This window comes from Lissotriton vulgaris, chromosome 4_1, assembly GCF_964263255.1.
Source record: "Lissotriton vulgaris chromosome 4_1, aLisVul1.2, whole genome shotgun sequence".
NCBI classification, from domain to species: domain Eukaryota; kingdom Metazoa; phylum Chordata; class Amphibia; order Caudata; family Salamandridae; genus Lissotriton; species Lissotriton vulgaris.
In genome coordinates, this window is record NC_141691.1 from 1594441361 (window position 1) to 1594456618 (window position 15258).

At 43.0% G+C, this 15258-nt stretch overlaps 1 protein-coding gene across 1 annotated transcript in view; it reads right to left on the reverse strand.

Annotated features, from left to right (window-relative positions):
* Positions 1-15258, reverse strand: part of CPA6 (carboxypeptidase A6) — a 509933-nt gene that overhangs the window by 254335 nt on the left and 240340 nt on the right. The window lies entirely within an intron of this gene.

Here is a 15258-nt window from a genome sequence, read left to right on the forward strand (position 1 = left end):
AGGAAGCGCTAAGAATTTGAGACTTGTTTTTGAATGACCATTCACAGGACCTAGAAGGTCAAAGAATAGCAGTTGTAAGTTAAAGTCTTGTTTAAGTTCATATGATTTCTGATCTGAAAGTGTCAGTTGAAGTCACCAATGAGAAGATGAAGATGACATCTAAAGAAGAAAGGTCAACTTAACGGACGGCGAAAGAGATGAAGCAATGGACGAAGCTAGAAGTTGACATCATCGGGGAAAGTCCGTGGTGGGCGTCAAGGGGCGTTCCACCCACACTGTGATTGTGTATTTTAGGGACAGCACCCCGGGGATAAGATAGCAATGAGCAATTAGCGAAGGCGAGGGCGAACAGCTCAGAGCAGAAGTCATCATAGAGGGCAAGAGCGTAGATGACTTAAGCAGATGCGCTGAGAGAGATCAGAGCGCAAGAGAGCAGTAGGCCAAGGACCCTTAAGAAGAGCGGATGGGTAGGCAGAGAGGGTACTGCTTCTTAAACTTAAGTTACCTTTAGAGGCCAAGAGAGTTTGATCTTCTTTGGAAGTCAAACTGCTGACACCTTTTTAGGTCAGGAACTAACGAAGTAGGGATGTCACATAGCATAGAGTAGGGACAGATTTAACGTGATACTTTTCTCTTACTGTAGATGACGCCAAGGAACCACTTCACATCGAAGCTTTAAATTGCTGAATGTGGAATTGATTCTGTATTCTTTTGTATACTTTGATCCCGAGAGGATTGTATTTGCATTTAACTTGACTTTTATATAAAACTTTTAAACTTTATCAGTTGTAAGTGGTTCTTCTGAGTGGCGTCCGTTAATGGGATTTGTCTAAACCTATGCAGGGGTTGTCTTTTACTCAATGACAGATACTATCGGTCCAAAATAGATGAATGAGATAAGTTATTAAATTGATCATAAATTGATATCAAAATCTCATTCCCCGCAGTTGGTAGCAGAGAAATGATGATTATCTTCTTGAGGAAGACGACCTAGGCCAGGTTTAGTTTACCCCAAGGTCCCTAGTCATCAACGACCAGAAGAAGAATTGCAGCCGAAGACGGTGCTGACGGTGCGACGAGAGAAAAGCAGCAGAATCGGTCGAGAGTGAGTATAAGGGTCATGCGTTGTAAGATTGCGGTGTTTTATGTTGTTCCAGTGTTGTAATGTCAAGCGGAGTTGAATGCCTGTAGTGTGATTGAGGGAAGGTTGTGAGCGCGCGCAACCGGATGAAATCTTAAGCTCCAGGGAAGGACTTAAGTGGTTCGGGTGTATCGAACACCCAGAGTAATTTGTCTACCATTGAAAGGGAGTCATGAGGTACCATTGATTTTCCCGACAGACCGATGATAGGGGGAGCGTATGAGTGAGTGAATGAGTAACGGACGCTGGTCGTACGTTTACTGTGTGTAAGTAACCTATCAGTTGAGGCGATCGTCTGACTGTGAGAGGGAAGACGTTTCGTCAGTTGAGGTGACAATTACAGTTAGACTGTGGCCGTACAGTCAGAGAAAAGTGATCGCTTGGACGGAAGTAGTCATTTTTCAATGTATGAATGAAAACGCATGCGAGATCGTGAGACGAGTTGAGAACGGAGGAAAACTGCTGAAGAGGAAACGAGTGACGTCAGCATAGAACCGCGCTGAGATTGGTTAGTTTGTCAGACGTCAGCGAAGAGTCGCACTGAGATAGGCCGATTAGCAAGAGCCGCGTAGGGATTGGTTGTTGGTTGTCATCGGGACGTAAACAAGGAAGAGTAAAGGAAAATTGTAGATTATTGAAAATGAAGTGTTTTAAGAGTTTAAGAGCACTCTTTAGGAGAAATAGAAGAAACTTATATGCCGGAGAGGAAGCTCCACCAGAAGGCACACCAGCTTATTATATGGCAGTGAATGTAGGCTTACACTCGATATTATGGATCTCCGAGTGGAATAAGTTAACTGAAGGGAGTAAGGAACTGACGTTTCCGAGATTCGGAACGTTTAAACTAGATGTGTTGAACCAACTAAAAGCGGTAATGCTTGCAACAAGACCTCTACCGAGGCCAACACAGTTCGAAGCACTTAGTGTATGGTTTAGAACAGCACACGAAAAGAGCGTAAAGAGGCGCCAAGAAAGAGTGAGAAGATCGGTAAGAGCAGTGCAGGATGCTAAATGGGATGAGGAAGCTAAGAAATGGAGGGTGCAAAAGATAGAAGCAGACAAACTGTTCACCATGATAGAAGCCACGGGAGAAAAGAAACCTCTAGAGGAAGAAGAGGAAAGCGAGTCAGAAGAGGATTTGATAGAGAGGCTATTGACAGATAGACCACCTCCGTACAGCGGAGGGGCCGCAAGTCCTATATTACCACGAGAGGACGGAGCTAGATGGGGGGAATATAAATCGATCCCAGTAACGGATTGGGATGCCAAGAAAGAGGAGGAAGTACCTCAATCTAGTTCCGAACAGAGAGTAGTGGGAAGATTCGTGGTCCAGAAAATGCCAGAAACGCAACATGCAAGGTCTTACCAAATGCCAGATGCTCTACAAGTACCGGTTACCATAGGCCCTATTGTGTCAATCTACAACCCAGAAGGGGTCCAACAGGAGGAACAGGCAAGATGGGACAGGGACAGGGCAGAGATGGAGAATAGGGATACCATGATGAATCCTCAGAGACAGATATTAGCACCAATGAGTCGGAGTACTCCATTAGATGCAGCAACAGGTCCCTGGGTAGAACAAGGGCGTCAAAGAGGGCCAATGGACTTAAGGGGACCAAAACCGAAAACCCATAAGGAATTAAGGGAATACCTGAAAGAATGGGATACTGCCGAAGAGGCTCGGAATAAAAGTTTAGAAACAGGAGCAGAGTGGAGAGATCAGGATAACCGGATCCTCTCTCATTGTGGAGCTGGCGAAAGCAGCCCGGAGTGGGAGAGAGGGAGCCAGGAAAGCAGAGGAAATAATTGTCCTACTAGCAGCGGCAATAGGCAAATGTGCGACGACAGGAGTACAGGGTGTGGCGAAGTGCCTCGTGTCACCTTTAGTGAAGGAGAACGAAGGACGCAGGAGTACCGTAACACTTTCAGATGCACTCACCATACCCCGGGTGAAACGGTGCAACATTGGAATCACGGGAACATGGAGAGTCGTGAAGGGTCTCGCCATGCATCCGGTGAGCGCGAGCGAAGTCATGAGAATATAGGGAGTCGCGAAACGTCTCGCCATACTTCTGGTGATCAGGATCGAGATCGCGGGAGCATGGGGAGCCATGAAGGACCTTATCGTTTATTGAGCGACACCAGACAGCAAGCGAGTTACAGTGGTTTAGAACAGAACGGTGGATCCTATCTCGTATCTGGAGAAACCGAGCCGAAACGACGAAGTGTAGGGATGGGGGATGGAGTAATGTTCCACCACCCCCCACGGGAAGATGGAAAGGCTTGGGATCTAGAGAGGTGGGAACAAAGGAATGGAAAGAGAACTCCCCATAACTCACCTGTGCTCAGGCGTAGGGCGCATAGTGGAGATAAGAGAGGTATGAGCGAACCACCTAGGACGGACATACTGAGAGCCGAAATAAAAGCCAGACGGATCGATGTAATGAGTTTGAAGTCAGACTTAGATGAAATAATTGACGGCACAGTGGCAATAGAGAGATTAGAATTGTACGCACCAGATGAAATATTATTTTTAGCCAAGGATATTACTCGGAAAGCGAGGTCAGCTCATGAAAATTTATCTAATTTGGCAAATAGATACATGATAGACCTGTCAAGAACCAAAGCTTTACAGCCCAATCATAGGCTAAATTGCACAGACCTAGATTTAGATGAACGTAGAACGATTGGACTAAGAGTACACATACGGGAACTAGTCATGTGTATCAGAATATGGAGAGATCTGGATAGATGGGAGGAAAAATGGTCTAAGAGGGGATCTGTTAGAAGAAGTACAATTGCGAAGTCCCAAGATACAGACCTAATGCGAATGGAAGCTTTCCCTTTGCGAGAAATCGCGAACGGAAACTACGTTCATGTGCCCTGGAGTAGGGGGGATTTGGCGGCATTTACCAATTCCTTCCCAAAGCTTAGAGAAAATCCCGTTGAGTGGTACAAGCAGGTAGAGAGGTTCGTGAAGATCTCTAAGGTGCTGTGGATCGATTTGAACACATTGTTCGATATCGTAGTACCCGGAGATTTGTGGACGGCATGCAAGCTTAGCGTTGAATGGCCCGCTTGCGAGCCTCCGAGAGATATTCGGACAAATGGTCCATCAGACAGAGTTATGGAAAAATACGAAAGAGTAATAACATGGCTGAAAGAGAAAGTGCCAGTACAAGACATAGACTGGGTTAAGATAGATCGAACAACTCAAGAGCCCAAAGAGACAGTTCACGAGTTCTATGAGAGGCTACTGAAAGCATTTAAGCAATACAGTGGGTTAGACGTAATGGATCCAAAGGACATAGGACAGTTTGTGTCGAAGTTTGTTCTAGGATTAAGACCAGACATAAGCCTGATGATACAACAGCATCTGATTTGTTGGCAGAACAAACCTTTAGATGAAATTCTTAGGTATGCAAGGTACTGTAGTGATGAGATAGATTCAAAGGCAAAGAAACTCAAGGAAAAGTTAATGCTGGTACAAATGCAAGCAGCTGGAAAGGGTGGACAGCGGCAACAGGGAATAGGAACGCAAGCGAAGAAACAGAATAATCAGAGCAGAGATGAGGAAGAAAGACCGAGACCGAGAATGGATATTGCGACACTGAAAAAGACAACGAGGTGTCATCAGTGTAACGAAGTGGGACATTGGAGACGCGAGTGTCCTTACAATGTTGAGACAGGGGAATTAGAACAAGAGGAGGAAGAGGTACAGAATAACGTGGTTAAGGGAGCCGCAGCCCCGAAGGGAAAGTTTATCAAAGGGGGGACTCAGACTCCTCGAGCCCCGTTTCCTCAACCACCTCGCATTTCAAATGGAGGAAAAACCTATAGACAAATGCCATTGCTTGTAGGAGGAGAGGAATGCTACTACGTTGATCCTCTTACAGGGCAACGAGTGAATAGGGAGGAAGACTGTACTCTAGGAGCAGCCCTGGAAGTAGATCAGAGAGGACCATACGTAGAGGCTGAAGTAGCTGGATGTCCTATAACGTTTTTGGTGGATACGGGGGCCACTCGATCTACGCTGAGATCAGCGGTAGTCCCAGGTTTGCCAATATCGGGAGAAACGATTCAGGTGGTAGGAGTCGCAAACAAGAGGATGACTAATCCTCTGACCGAACCAGTGTCAGTAAAGATAGGGAATTACAGTGACGAACATCAGTTTGTGATCTGTGATTCTAGTCCTGTGTGTTTGCTAGGGAGAGATTTGCTGTGTAAACTGAATTGCACAATACATTGTACACCTGAAGGAGTAGAAGTGCAGACGAATGATGAGGATGCCGATTTAAAAATTGTAAACTCGCAAGAGTGCGTGGAACTATATCCTACCTTAACAGTGGAGGAGCTTCCACAGGATTTGAGGGAGAAAGTGTCAGCTGAGGTGTGGGATTTTACTGGAGAGGAAATAGGACTGATTAAAGGAGTAGAACCAGTAAAGATCTTGGTAAGGCTCAATGCTGAGTATCCAAGAACACCGCAATACAAGTTGACACCAGAGACGATTGCAGGAATAAAGCCTGTGATCGAATCCATGATTAAACAGGGAATACTGAAGGAGATCGTGGGAAGTCCATGTAACTCCCCGATTATGGGTTTGCAGAAGCCTAGTGGAAAATACAGAATAGTGCAGGACCTTCGGAAGATTAATAATATTGTTGTCTCATGTTGTCCAGTGGTACCGAATCCATCAGTGATATTATTTCAGATACCGTTCCAAGCTGAATGGTTTACCGTGATAGATTTGTGCCAGGCTTTCTTTTCGATTCCTTTAGATGAAGAGAGCCAGTATCTTTTCGCTTTTAAGCTGGAAGATCGCGTCTTAACATGGTGTCGTATCCCTCAGGGGTATACAGAAAGCCCATCGATCTTTAACCAGTTATTAAAACGAAATCTGGAAAGTCTAGTACTGCCCAAGAATTCGGTTCTAGTCCAGTACATAGACGACCTCCTAGTTGCGTCAGAAACTGAGGAAGCTTGCAGGGAAGACACTATAACCTTGTTAAATCACTTGGCCGAGAACGGACACAAGGTGTCTCCAAGTAAATTGCAATATTGTAAGACTGAAGTGCAATACTTGGGCCATAGGATTGAAAAAGGAAAGCGGAAGGTGTCTCCAGATAGAATAGAGGCGATCATGAAAATGAACGCGCCTACAACACAAAGAGAAGTCAGGATGTTTCTAGGTATGGTCGGTTACTGTCGACAGTGGATAGCCAACTTCTCACTGAAGGCAAAACCGTTATTACAACTGACGCACAAAGGAGTAAGTGATCCGGTACCATGGGACAAAGATTGTTTGATGGCGTTTTTGCAGCTGAGGGAGGACTTATGTCGTGCCCCGGCCTTAGGAATGCCTGATTACACAAAACCATTTTTGCTCTACTGCTGCGAAAGAGAGGGATGCGCTTTAGCAGTTTTAGCTCAGATCCACGGAGATGCGCGTAGACCAGTGGCGTATTTCTCGGCTACATTAGATCCAGTAGCCGCAGGGTTGCCCGGATGTCTCAAATCCGTAGCTGCAACGGGTGTCAGCATTGAACGTTCTGAAAGCGTAGTCATGGGTCATCAGTTAGAGGTGTACGTACCACATTCTGTAGAACTGTTAATGACCAGGACTAAGACTCAGCATCTGACAAATAGCAGGCTCACACGCTACGAGCAAGTCATACTGGCTGCCGAGAATGTGACCCTAAAAAGATGCTCCGTCTTGAATCCTGCAACTTTGATGCCACTTCCGAATGAGGTGGATGATGAAAACTGTACAGATCATGACTGCCTTGATGTGACTGAACTATGCACCAAACCGAGACCCGATATTGTGGATGAACCATTGACTGACCCAGATGAAATTTTCTTTGTTGATGGTTCATGTGTAAGAGACAATGTCGGTCAGCTGAGAGCAGCTTATGCAGTTTGCACAATTACGAGGGTAATAGAAGCCGCTTGCCTGGAAGGAGTACACTCCGCTCAGGTAGCTGAAATTGTTGCTTTGACTCGTGCTTGCTTAGCGGGCGACAAACTTCGAGTCACCATATACACCGATAGCCAGTACGGTTTCGGGGTAGTTCACGATTACGGGCAGTTATGGTCTCAAAGAGGTTACATGACCTCCTCGGGTTCTCCCATTAGGAATGGAGAATTCGTGAGACTTTTGTTAGCAGCATTGCAAGGTCCAACAGCTATAGCAGTGGTCAAATGCGCTGCGCATACGAAGAACAGTGATTTTGTGTCACTAGGAAACCGCTATGCGGATGAGGTAGCGCGTTACTGCGCAGAACAGGGATATTCTCACACCGATGTAAAAGTGGGGGGAATCCAGGAAAGAACTGAATTGACTATGTTGTTAGATACTGTAGATACGTGGGATGAATTAAGAAGTGTTCAGGAAAATGCACCAGATGATGAGAAAAAGAGTTGGGAAACAGCTGGTTGTTCTAGAAGTGAGATGAATTTCTGGATATCTGCCGATGGGAGAGCAGTTTTACCAAATGAACTTGTTAGTCCAATGGCAAGGAAATTGCATGGATCAGCACACATAGGTAGAGATGCTATGGTGAGAGTATTCAGACAAACGTGGTTTAATCCCAAATTTAGAGTAGCGGCAGAAGCAGTGTGTCAGCGATGTACGATCTGTCAGCAACTAAACGTAGGAAAGAGAACACCAGTCACATTGAGTCACATTGGGAGGTCTGGGGGGCCTTTCAATAGGATGCAGCTTGACTTTATAGAAATGCCTAAATGCAATAGACTCAGATACGTTTTAGTGATTGTTTGCATATTTTCTAGATGGGTTGAGGCTTACCCTACACGTAGGTGCGATACACTTACAGTAGCAAAATTGTTACTTAGAGAGTTAATACCGAGGTTTGGGGTGCCATCCTCTTTGGAATCGGACAGAGGAACTCATTTTAACAGCGAAATAGTGAAGATGCTATGTTCAGCTTTGATTATCGATCAGAAGTTACACTGCAGCTATCGACCAGAAGCTTCAGGGATCGTAGAGCAAATCAACAGCACGATAAAATCCAGACTTGCCAAAGTTTGTTCAGCAACATCCCTGAGTTGGCCAGACGCACTTCCAGTGGTTCTTATGAGTATACGTAGCACACCGGATAGGAAAACAGGTCTCTCTCCTCATGAAGTGCTAATGGGGAGAGCCATGAGATTGCCATCGGTTCCGACTGCAGCTCTAGTGAACATCACAGACGATTTGATCTTGGACTACTGTAAGGGACTGTCTGATGCCGTTAATTCTGTGTCCCTCCAGGTCCAGGCTGCAGAGGTTCCATCAGCACAAGACTTGTGCCATGACCTGAGTCCGGGAGACTGGGTCCTGGTGAAGAAGCATGTCAGAAAGAACTGCTTAGACGTGCGTTGGAGAGGACCGTTTCAAGTTATACTTGTGACGAATACTGCAGTAAAGTGTGGAGGTCTGCCAAACTGGATACATGCCTCACACACCCGAAGAGTGCCAACACCTCTAGAAGAAACAGCTCCTCTCTCGGATGAGAATCCAGCGGAAAGCGGAGAAGCCATAGAGGGGGAAAGCCAAGCTGTGGAGGTGAGCGAAGAGGCTGAGATTGAGACGGAACAGGTCGACGAAGGTCAAGACATCAGTGAGACCGAAGTCGCCTCAGGAGAAGAAAGTAATTGGGAGTCCGACACAGATATCGAACAAACTGAGAGTGACCAAGAGACTGGTCCAAGAACAAGGAGCAGGAGGACAAAGAGAGACGAAGCCAGTTGGCCGGAGAGAAGGAAAGGGCCAAGCTCGGAAGAAAAGCAAGAAAGAACTCTTGTTCCGATCGCTGAAGAATCGGACCAGGAAGAGGAAACTACAGACTCAGGAACTGAAAGTCCAAGGAGATCGAGAAGGGTACGCGTGCCCTGCAGAAGGTACGCCACCCCAGAGTGGACTTATCTAGCAGATGTCTTGGGGACAGAAATCTGGGAGAGTGAAGAAAGTGAAAGTAATCGATCACGATCCATTTGTGGCAGTGGAGATATGGATGTTGACGCCTGGACTCGAGACTGAGGGATTATTGACTTTCACACTTCCCATACCCCCATATTTGAGTCAAATTCAAGATCTAGTGCTAAATAGGTTACAATTTCCAACATTTGGTCAGCAAATGCCAGAAGAAGAAGAAAAAGTTATTCGTTTTGAATTATTGGAAATTGTTGTGAAAGCTGCAGGTGCGAGAATAATTGTGGATGCATAAAAGACTTTTGTGTATAAGCTATAAAGAAGAAGATAACCTAGCACCGAGTGGAAAGAAGAATAAAATTAGGGATTACATTTAGAGGACGGAGAAGGGTTAGGGTTGTCTGTTGCTAAAAGAGAGAAAGACATTGTTGCGAAAAAGAGACTTAGTTAATAAAAAAGGCACTTTAAAGATTGAGAAAGCAAAGAAAGCAAACAAAGACTGGAAAAGAAAAACTTTTCGCAAAAGAAGGAGCTAAGCTGTTTTGATAACATGGAGAACGGAAACCCAAACCGAAAGGCTAGATGTATAGTAGGTACACTAATAGCAGTAGTAATTTTTCTCATAATTACAGTAGTGACAATATCATACCTAATAGGACATGAAAGTGATAAAGAAATAGCAAATGTAAAGCCTATAACGACTTTGAAACCTGCTCTTGTGGGGAAAAAGGAGGAGAGCAACGTTATACGTGAAAAGGCGTTATTGGCAGATGAAGCTCGTAGATTACACGTAGACGAGTCACAGGGAAACTTTAGGTCAAATGCATATGCTAAACTATTGTACGAGTATATCGATGCCATGGGGGCCAAGGATTGCTATGTTTGTATGCAATTGCCGGCTTCTGTAGACGAAGGCATTAGATATCATCATCTTCCATTGACTTATGGGATAACATGTAGTTTACTGCTTAGTATATTTTATGGTAGAGAAGGATTTGAGTACTACTTTTCAAATTATGATTCGGTACTGCCTGAAGTTCCGAATTATAAGCAAATGAATAAGTGGGACTATTACAAAAAGGAGGATAGACTAGCTAAATTCTTTCTTCCTTGGGATACACTAGATACATCATATGCACGCAGAAATAATCTAACTTGCAAAGTATCAGAGGTAGAGAAGAAGTTCATAGGACAAGTAGATGATAGATACAGAAGACAGAAGATTCTAAAAATGTCAGGACAGTGGAAAACGGATTGGACCGAAGAAGAGAAGGCACATAAAAAGAAAGGTAGCAATGGTCCAATAGCATTGGATAGAACGCAGAAAGGAAAGTTATGTTTAGCTCGAAGCAAGACGTATTATGAGAGTGTATTTGTAGGTGAAGTTAATTGCGAACATGCTTTTAGATTAGAGTATTATACGAAAGATTTTATGAAAGGAATGCAAGCTATTCCGAATGTGTATTTTGTATGTGGAAGAAATGCCTATGTAAAACGGCCTGACAATTGGTATGGTTCGTGTTACTTGGCAATTGTCTTCCCCAAAATATATCATGCGAAGGATTTAGCGATCATAGAAGGAAAGGCTTCGACGAGGGCGAAAAGGGAAGTAGGAGATGCGGAAGTAGTAGGAGATGTATTTGGAGCGATGTTTCCTATGTTAGGTTTAATCCTTAACGATGTTAAGATCAGGAGACTAGCTACAGTTGTAGATAGATTATCTGCAAGTACTGCAAGGTCATTAATGTTGGTAGAAGGCGAGATGCAGTCGATTAGAGCAATGGTTCTTCAGAACCGACTTGCTTTAGATGTACTGCTAGCAAAAGAAGGCGGAGTTTGTAAGACTTTGAAGGTTCAGGAATGTTGTACTTATATTCCTGATAATTCAAAACCACTTGAGAAAGTCATACAGAACATTACACAGATTCATCAAGAAAACGAAGATTTATCAAAAATAAACGTTTGGGAAAAAGTTGGTCATGGAGTAGGAAAGGTTGGGAGCTGGTTTGCTAATCTTGGTAAAAGCATAGTATGGTATATATTAAAACCTGTATTAATAGTATTAATTTGCATAATCACATTGTTAGGTTTAGTAAAATTGTATAAATGGTATAGGTCGAACCAGTTACAACGAACATGAGAGAACAAGAAAAGAGATTAGCTGTGTTACAAGATCAACAGTACAAAAGCTTAAGAGCACTCGAAACGATGAAAAGAGGGAATATCGTAACTAGTTCGGTTTAGAGATGTTATTCAAATTGCGTTTAGTGATGACTCCTAAAAGTCATCAAAGGGGGGACTGAGAGAGCGCAAATTTGAATAAAAATTATGTATGGGGCATATTTACAAGCACATTGTATAACGTAGGAATGAAACGTATATCGTAATGTGAAATTGACACTTATAGCATATAGATAACCGATGTAATCAACGTAAATATAGGAAACGTAACTATATTCACTTTAGAACATGTATTAGATTTAGAAGGCCCGTGTATGTAGTAGGCTAATATAGAGATGATGTAGAAATGCTTACGAAATGTAGAACGTGCAAAGTAGAATTCATGTATGTGTGTAACCTTCAACGTAGAAGCGGCGAGAAATGTAACATGGAGAAATGTGCAGAGAGCATACACGGCGATGTAACGGATGAAAATATAAAAGTTATACTCTATGTAGTTTGTATGTAATATAGAATGTATTCACATATATATAACTGACTTTTGCTAAATACGAAAATATAAATGTGTGTTAAAGGTTATACTGTGTAGAAGGTTTTTAAGAATGTTAGAAAGGTTTAGGTCATTTGTGATTCTAACCTGACTGACCAAGGGTTAGCAGGAGCACAGTCCAATGTATATAATTTAGCGGACTTACAGGAGTCGTAAATAGCTTGATGTGGACGTAAGAGCCAAGAAGTCTAGCACTTGTTAGATTTAAGGTGACAACGCTGGACAAGGTTTATGGCCTGAACGTGATAGGAAGCGCTAAGAATTTGAGACTTGTTTTTGAATGACCATTCACAGGACCTAGAAGGTCAAAGAATAGCAGTTGTAAGTTAAAGTCTTGTTTAAGTTCATATGATTTCTGATCTGAAAGTGTCAGTTGAAGTCACCAATGAGAAGATGAAGATGACATCTAAAGAAGAAAGGTCAACTTAACGGACGGCGAAAGAGATGAAGCAATGGACGAAGCTAGAAGTTGACATCATCGGGGAAAGTCCGTGGTGGGCGTCAAGGGGCGTTCCACCCACACTGTGATTGTGTATTTTAGGGACAGCACCCCGGGGATAAGATAGCAATGAGCAATTAGCGAAGGCGAGGGCGAACAGCTCAGAGCAGAAGTCATCATAGAGGGCAAGAGCGTAGATGACTTAAGCAGATGCGCTGAGAGAGATCAGAGCGCAAGAGAGCAGTAGGCCGAGGACCCTTAAGAAGAGCGGATGGGTAGGCAGAGAGGGTACTGCTTCTTAAACTTAAGTTACCTTTAGAGGCCAAGAGAGTTTGATCTTCTTTGGAAGTCAAACTGCTGACACCTTTTTAGGTCAGGAACTAACGAAGTAGGGATGTCACATAGCATAGAGTAGGGACAGATTTAACGTGATACTTTTCTCTTACTGTAGATGACGCCAAGGAACCACTTCACATCGAAGCTTTAAATTGCTGAATGTGGAATTGATTCTGTATTCTTTTGTATACTTTGATCCTGAGAGGATTGTATTTGCATTTAACTTGACTTTTATATAAAACTTTTAAACTTTATCAGTTGTAAGTGGTTCTTCTGAGTGGCGTCCGTTAATGGGATTTGTCTAAACCTATGCAGGGGTTGTCTTTTACTCAATGACAGATACTATCGGTCCAAAATAGATGAATGAGATAAGTTATTAAATTGATCATAAATTGATATCAAAATCTCATTCCCCGCACAGATCACAAAGTGCATACAATGTAAATAGGTTAATGGGTTACTGATTTTGTCAGAGAGATCCTTTTGTTAATTGCAGTTTAAGTTCAAATCAAAATATAGAACAAGGAGCTATTGACTGTCATCAAAGAGCTGCATGAACACTGCAAAGTGTAGATTAGAGCGTTATGATTTTTTTTCCTCAGTCTTTCATTATCCTAATGTTGGGGAAAGTGTTCTTTTGGATGGATATCAATTCTGATATTAAAGAGAACCCCCAACCATGGTATTACCTTTTAAATTCTGAGTTAGTGCTTCTCCAGACCAAAGTTGAATAAACTTCGATGATAAAAATGCGTTAATATTCTTTGTAGAGAGAAGTGTGGGGCCCGAGAGTTGAAATTCGTTGTTTAATAAGCACTGTATGTTCATGTCAACGCGATAGGTTATTGATTACTTTGCGCATGAAGGTGGTTTGACAGAATTGGTGTCAGGAGAAAGTGATTAAACATTATGAAAATTTAGTGACACGTTAGATTAATAACAAGATTTTGATGTTAGTGCACATATGATGTTGATTATTCGTTTTTATTGTCATTTATAGTGTTCCCTGATGAAGGGCAGTGAGGTGCCCGAAATGCATTGGATTTTTAAAAATAAATATTGCTGAAGACGAACTTCTGCGTTATTCTTGTTTGAACTTGCGGTCTGGAGGGCACGGCTCGAACAACAGAAATCTGGAAAATGGCAGAATACACCCCACATGTGGATTAGAATTGGAATTATATAGAAAGACAGAAAAAGAAGGAGAATAAATATGGATAAAAAATGTTTAAAAGACGGATAAAAATGAGTATCGACTTAAAGCAGACTGTGAATGGCTTCATGTTGCTGTGCGACTGGTGTTGGGGTGACATGAGTTACCCCACCCTTCTTCGTGGATAGAAAGGTGCCACCGGGATAGGCATAACAGCCAGGACGCATGCATCAAAAGACTATTTTTGAATACAAAAAGGTGAATTGAGGATTACATTTACAATACAAACTGGTGTGCTTTCCACCCCCAGTTATTATTATAAGTATGTGCCACAGAAAGAAAAAGAAGAGAAAAAGAAAATAAACCTTGCCACATCCTAAACGTGCTTGTGAACAAAATTTAAATTAAAAAAAAACATAAATAACCAGCACACATAATTGTAATTACACATTTGTGTTCTTCCTAGTAGCCAGGTGTATTTTGAGCAGATAACAGCTATTTGTGTTTTAATGCACATGAGAGGTAAATGTAATTCTTGTTGGTGTAAAGAAAATTGATGATTTGTTTTGAAATACTGTAGGCTGAAGACATTGTTTTAACAAAGTTGATTAAAATAATAAAAAAACAGATCGAGAAAAGCATTTAAAAAGTAAGGTATTAGACCTCAAACCTTGGCGCTGTAGTGCAACTCTTTTCAGGCAGATGCTGTCAGTTTCCAGTAGTGGAAGTAGGCTGACCTATTGCATGCTGTATGCTGTGGCGGGGAGAAGCAAAATGCAATCTATTGTTGGATAGACCAATGGATGAACAGGTGTGATCCAAAACCCCAGTGTTAGAAATGGAGTCTCTAGATGTCAGTGGTTTGCACCCTGTCCGAGTAGGGACTCTCACTCTAGTCGGGGTAAGGGAGTCACACAGCTAAGATAACCCCTGCTCACCCCCATGGTAGCTTGGCACGAGCAGTCAGGCTTATGTCAGAGGCAATGTCTAAAGCATTTGTACATACACACACAGTAACACATTGAGAATACCACAAAATAAGTCCATACGAGTTTAGAATAAAAGTCAATAGTAATCTGAATAAAACAAGACCAAAACAGCAAAAATCCAACATACACAAGCAAAGATATCACTTTTCAAATGTTAAGCAAATGTAGTCCATAGTAATCTATAGATGTATCACCTTTTAGCACAAAGTACCTGGGATGCTTTAAAGTTCAAAGACGAAAACAGGTGGGGGGGAAGGGGGGGGGGGGGGGGGCGAGGCGCCAGAAAAGCAAAGCGATGTGTCGGTTCCTTACTCAAAGGGGAGGTGATGCATCAGTTCCTTACTGCCAGGGGAGGTGATCCGTAAGTTCCTTACTGCTATGCAGGGGAAGTAATGCTTTGGTTCCTTACTGTCAGGGGAAGTGATGTGCCAGTTCCCTCTGGAAGAGGAGGTTTTGCATTGATCTCCGGACACACGGCCTGGTCTCCTTACTGCTGGGCAGCGTTCATAAAGAAATCGGCACCCAGGGACGAT